The following is a 9,710-nucleotide window of genomic DNA, read 5'->3' as shown; positions in this document are numbered from 1 at the left end:
TATTATCTAGAATTACTATGCTTGTTAATAGGTCTGTAAGGATAGTGGTTTAAGAAGTTGTTGCTTGAATGGGGCACGGTTGTGGATGCCAATGCATTTTGGAACCAAAACAATGAACAAATGGGTTCAAATGTTCCCTTCACTTTTTGCTATTTATATCTGTTTGGGAAGATCTCTTAATCTTTTTTTCACCTATAAAATGATAACACTTAATGATAAGCCTTTAAAGAGTTGTGAAGAGTATCATTATAGATGTGAGAATACTTCACATAAAGTCTGAACAAATACTAATTAGTGTTACACCTCTAAGTTGGGAAGAGAGGAAGAAAGAGAAACCCAAAGACTGTGGGTTAGAATCTGATGCAGCTGACTGCCTTTGAGCTAACTTCCTTAGAAGCATAAGAAACAACATGATGAAAAATTTGTGTCGACAGTAGAGGGGAGGAAAAATGACAAGGACTTTTTGAAGAGGAATCGAAGATATGAATCAAGGTGAATGGAAGAAAGCCTCAGAGAAGGAAGAAAAGAGGAGCTTAAGAAAATAAGTAAAGCAAATAAGTAAAGCCTTCTCCATGGGCTCCTTGTCAGAATATTAACATGGAGGAGGAAAGACTACAGCAGTGTAAAGATTCTGACAGATTACTGTCCTGCAGAAATTCATTCTGTCAATACCCTCAAATGGGATCTTATCTATATGAGTGAAAGGATTAGGTTAAAAGTATGAAAGACAAATTCTGTTCTTAAAGTAATTAGCCAGTAGATATGGAAATGTCATACTCCAATGAGAATTTATGTTTGGATATTGAAGGACCAGAGTTACTTCAAGCAAGGAGCATAATCAGATTATATCTGATCAACAAAGAAGAGAGCAGAGTACCTCCACATTTCTGGAGCAGCTGTGTGGTAATTATTCTGTAATTAATTTCCTTTGTGTGTGTGTGTATGTGTGTGTGTGTGTTTTCTTCTCAGTATTATTTCTTCATCTTATTCAGCAATTTAAAAGAATCTTAATTTCCTGGAATTTGTTTGGAGTTTATTATGCACCAAGATGCTGAGATGCTGAGTTTAAAGCAACTTCCTGTGTTATTTCTTATAATGCCACCGCTGAATTGCATTCCTTGTACAAAATCTATTTGAGGTTAAAAAAAAAGGATAAACCAGTCTGTATACTGTATACTGAACAATCTTATTTCTAATATAACTATGGAGTTCTGATATGAAGCCAATTCAAAGAAAGATGTTTTTCCTAGGGCCCATTTTCTCTTTGCTTATCACTTAAAACCCTTTGAAAGATTTAACAGGGATTAATGGTCAGCACCCGGGGAGGAATCGGTGCAGTTTCAGCACTGCCAACGGAGGCTGACACAGACTTCATTCTTCAGTGTTCTGGGGGAGCAGCCACACATTTTTAGCCTTCCTCACCATTCTAAAGAGATGAAAGCCCCTTGAAGTCAGTGGGAGATTCATTTTAAAATTAGTTCTGTAGGAAACAGAATAATTTGAGAAACTGGGCTGCAGACAGTATTTGAATAAGGTAGACATAATGTGTCACATAACACAACTTTTATTTGAGCTCAAGTGTTGGTGTGGGTGGCTCTGTGTGTGTGTGTGTGTGTGTGTGTGTGTGTACAGAAGATGCTGTAGGAAATGTGCATGTGAGTACTTGCTTTGCTTCATTAACTTCCATAGTTTAGGAAGCTTCTCAACATTTGTTTATACAGTACCTGCATTCACATAACTTTGGATAAATATCAAAACCAGTGTCCATCATGGCAGAATGAGAGTAAGCTCTCTTCTGTGCTTATGTATCCATGTCCTCAAAATATGGTTTGTTTAGGTTAATTTATGTCATGGTCCTCACTGAAAACAGCTGATATATCAAAAAGGTTTGGGGACTAAATTTTTTTAATTTTTTATGTTTTTTTTTTAATTTATGAGAGACAGAGAGAGACAGCAAGCAAGGGAGGGTTAGAGACACACACACACACACACACACACACAGAATCTGAAGCAGGCTCCAGGCTTTGAACTAGCTGTCAGCACAGAGCCCGACGTGGGGCTTGAACCCATGAACCGTAAGATCCTGACCTCAGCCAAAGCCGGACGCTTAACCGACTGAGCCATCCCAGGTGCCCCTGGATTTTAAGAATCTAAAATGAAGCAGAAATAAGGGATAGCATTATTGAGAAGATATCAGGACTTGTTGCCCACCTCATACCTCAAACTTGCAGCAATGACTTAGGGGAAGATACTAGGAGTCCACACACAGTGAAATTCTCCTTTTGCTGCTTGACAGGAACTGCAACAACAACACAAATCTGGAACTTCCCCGTAACTGACATGTCATACAAAAGATAAAAAAAATACATTAGTTCAGAGAGAGAATGAGTGACTCAGTCAGTTGAGCATCTGACTCTTGATTTTGGCTCAGGTCATGACCTCATGGTTGGTGAGATGGAGCCCTACGTTGGACTGTCAGCATGGAACCTGCTTGGGATTCTCTTTTTTCCTCTCTTTCTGTCCCTAACTTGTACTTTCTCTCTTTCTCTCTCAAAATAAGTAATGAGCATAAAAAACAAAAACAAAAACAAAAAAACCAAAACATACATTACTTCAGTCCTATATCTCAACATGGATCGGGCTGCATTCACAGAAGTCTGTACACCTGCCTCTCCATTTCTTTCTTGAAGTCAGTTTAGTAATTGTGGGGCAATGTCTCCATAGAGTAAGTTCTGGGTTGTGGGGGGAGGGATTTTAATTAGCAAGAGAGACACTCTGGGCAAGAATTATAAAAGGCATCCTCACATATGCTTACTGTAGAAGCAAATATAGGTGGTTGTGGTGAAGAAAATGCCTAGGTCTTCACTAACCATGTTAGTAAGCTGCCAGTCATTTAAAATGTCTAACCAACTTCTCTGGTTGCAACTAGCTCACTCGGAAGAGATGAACAGCATAGAACTCCAGGATTAACATGATTGTGTCTTTCCTTAACTTGGCTTCTTGGAGAATTTGAGTCCAAGGAGGAATATTAAAGGAGAGGACAGAGTTCCTCTGGGAAGAGTGGGCCATTATGAAGGATTTTGCAGTTAGAGTCTCTGGCACATGCCTGTCTCAGAGGCAGGAAATAGAGCAACAGGTAGGTCAGTGTTACTGCCTGGATGTGACAAGAGATTAGGCTAGTGATTCAGAAATTTTATTAGCTATCACATGTATAGTTACAGAAATGCACAGATACATGCATGTGCATACAAGTGACACAAATATGTGAATGGACAAGTAAGCATAACCCCCACAAATCTATTTTTGCTCCCACCTCCCCTTGCATCCAAGTCTCTCCAAGCAGAAGAAGTACATGACTTACTTTCTCTTTTGCATCTCTCATTTCACAGCTCCCTGCATAGCTCATTGCCTGCAGTGGGCTCTCTATCAAGATATGTTTACTCACACTATGGCCAAAGTGTTTCCATACAGTTCGAATTTCAGCTTTAGGAATGACAACGCAGTTGACATTCACTGGCACATTGAACTGATAAAGAAAAATCAGAATTCTTGACCACTTCAGTCAGACACATTTGCAATTAGCCAAGAAGCATGACTACTCCCACAATAGGCTGGGGACAGGACTAGGCTCCTGGCAATCATTACTGCATTCCTTATTCATTAAGCCATTGCTTGAAGGATCTCCTGAGCTATTTGTGGACACAAACGAATATATTTAGGATATTAAAGAAACAACTTACCTGAAGGGGAGAAAATATAAAAGCTTGATACAAGGATAGTGATCCAAGTCGGGAGAGAGCAGAAAATGTCTGTAAAGACAGCATAAATATATGGTCCATAGGAATAAATGTGTGTTACCACTCCAGTCAGCTGTACCTTGGATCAGCTGAATTACATATATCCATATAATCAAAACCTTTAAGAAAAATTATACCATGATTATATTTCTGCCATGTCACATATGCCTTTCCCTTGGAGAAGTTAATTCCCAAAAGGCTTCACTGATTTATTCTGTTAAGATGGCAGGATAAATAAGACTATAATATTAACAGCTGGCTCAGAGTTCTCCTTAGAGAGAAACTAACTTTGTTTAGGAAGACACCTTGATATGCTGCTTTCGGTGTGTGAACATTAAGGGCATGTTTTGGAATAATCTTGGAAGAGAAAAAAAGATAAATTTATGAGTCCAAAATTTTAATAGGAATTTAAAAAAAACAAGAAATAGGAGAGGGCAAATGCCAGATCTTGTTGTGTTTGAAAGGAGAGAGACAGAGACAGAGCTACAGAGAGAAACAGAGACAGAGAGAACAAAGGTTCATGGTAGGAGGCTCAGATGTTGGAACTCTATAATTCCAGAGTTGGGTAGCTGGTGGGTAGCTGGTAGCCAAAGACTTCGAAGAACAGGGCTATCTAATATTCGATATTAAACAGTTTGGGAATGATTACTGCTCTATAACCCTTTTCTGTCCCCATGGTAAAATCTGCTGGATCTGCAAACGTCTCCTGGTTCGGCATTTTGGAGAAATCAGAGTTGGATATTTCACCTTTAGATCAGCATAGGACAGAATCATAAAAAAAATACAGAATATGAACCACTCATGGGAACAAGCATTCAGTAAGCAGAAAAATTCAACATCAGAAGTAACTGTGAGAATATGAGCCATTGGAATCTTGTTGAGAACCTCAGACTGAATGCCTAGAAAGAGGGACTGTTGCAATTTTTTAAGTAAATATTGAAAGATGGTATGGCCTTAACTGATAATGAAATATATAAAAATTTGTCTAGGGAAGGATTGGGTGCTAGACTGAGGAATTTCTATTTATTACCCCCAGCAATCACAATAAAGAAAAAGCGAGGAGAAGGATGAGGAGGAGAGAAATACAAGAACATGCAGAAACATAAAATAACAGAAAAGCTGTTGTAACTAAGCTCACATTGTATGGGCTAATGCAGATTATATGGGCTAACACAATAGAGTGTGGGGGACATTGACTCCAAATAATACGTTCTGGGAAGGCCTTTAGTTGTGTACATTCACAGTCTCCTTCCTGGGACCATTGGTACCTATGTTGGCACAATTCAGAGATCTGTATACCTTCAACTGAAGTTAAATAGTCATTACTTGTCTGCCAATAGAAGGACTGTATCTGGTCTTCGTGTCAACTAAAGGCTAAAACATCATTACACTGATCCTTGCCTGTTGTCAGTCATAAATGGAGGCAGATTCTCAATCATTACTAAAACAAAGAAGGGCACATTTAAAAAGCGAGCCAGATTCTTCTTAACATGTTTAGTCATTGACATTAAGTTTTTCCATCCAATCTTTTTAGTTATGGTCACAATCAGAATTTCAATAAACAGGTCGACAATAAGGGGAAATTGAGATAAAGAACTGACATGGAACATGTATCTGTAATACACATCAGGGAATAATTACCTTCTGTAGCATTATCCATTATGTACCTTGAGCCTTTATGTAAAAAAGCAGTACTTTATAGCTCTTCTGAGTCATCAGGTCAGAGAGAATATAATTCCCCTGCATTGAGCATGATTAGACCATATTTGGAATATCATCCTCTGACATGTTTTTAGTTTTGGTTTATTTATTTTAAGAGCAGGGAGGGACAGAGAGAATAGGAGAGAGAGAATCCCAAGCAGCACAAGACCCCCAGGCGAGGCTCTACCTCATGAACTATGAGATGATAATGTGAGCCAAAACCAAAAGTTGGATGTTTAACTGACTGAGCCTCTCAGGTATCCCTATACTCAGACATTGTAAGACCATTTAAAAAAAATGAGACTAATGCTATTTGCCACAACCTCCTATAACAGCAGTTAACATCCACTGAGTACTTTATGCTGCTCTAAGCACTGTTTATGTGCTATCTCAGGTGATTCTTACAAAAATCCCATGAAAGAGCTACTACTCATATTTATATCTCACAAATGAGGAAACTGAGAAAAGTTTAGAAAAGCTAAGTTGTCTAGCACAGATCACAGCTATGAAGCAGGAGGTAGAAGTTTGGGGCCTTTAAAAGAATTTACCTGAGAATCATCTGACATGACTTACTAAACATGGAAGTCTGCTTCATGAATGTCTTTGGGGGCTTCTTTCTAGAGTCTCTCACTCACTCTGGCTTCATCTCAAACACCTATTCCTGTGTGCAGCTAGCCCATGATGCATTTCACATTTTCTCTCACCTTTGACTCCGTGTTCATTTATTGAACCCAACAACAGATTAGCTTATTTGAGTATGACTATTGGCTATGGTCTGTTTATCTTCTACTCTCTTCTCTCTTAGATTTTCAGAGTTCATAAACATTAATAATTTGTTATGTACAAAATAAATTGCTGGTTTCACAAAGGGAAGCTACTAAAGGAAAACAGATGGTAGTTGTGATTGAATTCTGTATTTTAGAGAGCTTGTCTCTCTATGGTTTGGAGGTGGGTGTTTCTAAAACTTATGAGACATAAGACAAATTGAGATTTGGATGGTATGGGTCATCATATAAAAAAGAATAATCTAAATATTTGAGTTTCTGTTTGTTATGTTTACCAGAGCAAATTCCAGCCCAACTAGTCATGGGCACATGCATATTAATCCTGACATCCTGGAAGTTCTACGGTCCCAGAGTTCTACTGTTTGTAGAATCCCAGAGTTGACTTGTGTGTACTTAGACACATGACTATGCCCTGGGCCTTCTGGGCATCTTTGCACAGTTTAAATCCTAGACCTATGTGAAATATAGAAAAGTCTCTTTTTTTTTTCCCAGTAAACAGACAGATTTATTCCCCTCCTGTACTGCATCATTCTATTGTCAAGTTAGTCAAGCCAGGAAGTATATGTCCAGAAATTCCCTTGTCTGTACAATACTAGGTTTTACCTGGGAATGGAGGAGGGGAGCACTGGGAGGGATTTGGGAGGCAATTAGTTGATACTATTCTTGAAAGGTCCTCCTGATTACGTAAAGTGGCAAACAGTTGCTGAAGTACCTAGTTGTTTCCTTGTTTGTTCTTGTACCTAGTGGTTTCCTTGTTTGTTCTTGGCCTGTGCCCCTAGATCTAGTTGTCATCCTGGCTGCTGGACATCCTAACCAACAATGTCCCCAGGACTCCCAACTGATGTTTGAGTATCATCAGAGGTGGTAGCTACATGGAGGCAACAGCTTCCAATAGACCTCTCCACAGATGTCCCTTGCACAGTCCCACCTTTGTGGCTGTATTTGCCTGGCTGGCCACAGATTCTCCATGTAAGCTTCAACCTATACTCCTGCACCAATGCATTGGGAGAATTGGTTAAAGACTCTCGTTGATCCTCCATCACAAGGCCTTCACTTCCCCAGCTCCTCCAGAAATTATGTTAAGATCTGATTCTTATTAACAATTAGTTCTTAACATTCAAAATGGTTCCATTGTCATGAATGAACCCTGGCTAATTTAGACTCAGAAGCGTAGTGTTTTCATCTCAGAAACGTAAAACATGTAGCAAGGCTTGGAGATGCGTGGCAGGTAGAGGTGGAAAGACAGCAAGAAATCTATTAGGTAAATCTAGGAAAATGGCCAAGACACCCTGGAGGTGGGAGAAAGAATGACCCATATTACGTTACAGAGAAAATATTGTTAAAAAACTTGCCTTCAATAATGTAAAAGTGAGATGTACCTCATGAATGTGTGGGCCTCCATCTGCACATATAAAGCTGGGCTTGCCAACTGACTTCTTATAGCTGTATGTGAAAGGTGTAGGGAGGCTAGAGATAGGATAGAGAAGTAACATTTCTGTTTGCAAGCAGAATGTGGAAGAAATATGGAAATGCCAGGGTTTATTCAGCTGGAAAATAAAATTATCTTTCATTCCAAATATTGCTGCCAATTAAAAATCCTCAAGGTGAAATGAGACCCTGGGACCAAAAATCAAGTCAAAGGTTTATCTCTGAGGAACCTTGTTAAGACTTGAGAGATTTAAGCCACTGTCAATCATATAACCCAAGCGATGTGTGGAAAAAACCACCCTGTCAACCCATAAAATTGTGACAAATAATAAGTCATCATGGTTTTAAAGTCTTGGGGTAATTTGTTGTGCAGCTCACATTCAAGAGTTATCTCTAATTAATTTCCCTAGAATAATACATGTTATACCAAAATCTACTTGATACATAAATCCAAACATGGGCAGCATGACTCTCTCTTTCCCTTTACTCTGGAGAAGTTAAATAATTTAGTTTTCATTAAGATATTACTTATATTCTAATTTGTAACCCAATTTCTTCTACCATTACCCTTTGCAGTTCTTGAAAATGATCTATTCCTTGCAGATAATGCATGCTTTTTCATTACAACGGAGGCTTTTTTAGTGTACCCAATGGTTGAAACATCATCATTGGACACACTAGTGTGAATTCAAACAACTGCTTGAAATTGAACAAATTGCCTAAATTCTCTGAGCCTCAGTTGCCTCATCTATATCATAATATGTGTTTTTCAGAGTGTTATAAAGAATAAATGAGGTTATTCCCAGCATAGAAGAATGCCTAATACATATCAACTCTTCATAGTTCTAAGACAATGCTTTACTCTCAAGAATGTTGGTCAAGTGAGATTAGACATCAAGCCAGGTCAAAAGAAGAGCTCAGTTCTGGCCTTAAATGAAAGTAGAAATGTGTGGTTGCAAATCTACTGCTGATCTTTCAAAAGCAATCCAGAGAGAACAAATAGATTATTCTCCCTTCCCTTGGACATCTAGCAAGAGAGATGTATTTTCTGTGGATGGTGGAAAGGCCAAGAGATTATCATTTGGGCTTACAGTGGTCTGGACTAAACATGTTGGTACATCCAATGATTATCTGTCCTGTCCTTGCCTAGGCTGATGTGAAAAACCACACAAAAAACGATTTTAAGAAAAATATTTCTTAATTGCCTCCCATCCATTTCCAATCTTTAATAATTTTTTTATTTTAAAAAATACAGTTTGCTTTTCTTATATCTTCACACTTTTAGATCCTTTTCCTTAGAAATGGATCAAAATATTAATATTTATTCATTTTGGATTATTCATTTCATGAATATGTATTAAATGCTTGCTATGTTCCTATCTCTATGTTAGATGTGGAGATACAACAGTGAACGAGAAAGACATGGTTTTTGTCCTCTGGGAACTTTCAGTTCAGTTAGAAATATACAATAGTGACCAGGAAATTATTATATAGTGTTATAAGTAATGCCAGAGAGGAACTATGTGTTGCCACTGAAGCTCAAAGAAAAGACATCTGTCCTTAATATGGGTATCAGGGAAATTAATACCCATATGAGAGCTAAAGAAGTACAAGGCAGGCAAAGAAGAGATGCAGTATTGGATGCACTGAAAAGGAAATGCAAAAGGAAACACCAGAGGAAAGGCAATATAGTGCATCAGACAAGTAGGGGAAGAGAGGAAGTCTGTGTGGCCAAAGAAGAAATTGCGGAGATACTCAGATGCTAAATCACAAACAGCCTATAAACCTTATTATGAAACCCCTACCTAGAGGGCAGTGGGGACTTCCTAATAGGTTTTGAAGAGGGATTTATATCTTTTTTTTTTTTTGCTGATTTTTATTTTTTTAGTATAACACAATTTATTTTTTAACATATGCAATTATTTTCCATCATTTACAATACAGTAGTTACAATGACACTCCAAACAGAAAAGCAAAGTAAAAAATCAAAACCCCAGCT

The sequence above is a fragment of the Suricata suricatta genome, chromosome 10, assembly GCF_006229205.1.
Source record: "Suricata suricatta isolate VVHF042 chromosome 10, meerkat_22Aug2017_6uvM2_HiC, whole genome shotgun sequence".
Classification (NCBI taxonomy): Eukaryota; Metazoa; Chordata; class Mammalia; order Carnivora; family Herpestidae; genus Suricata; species Suricata suricatta.
This window is presented reverse-complemented; position numbering follows the sequence as displayed.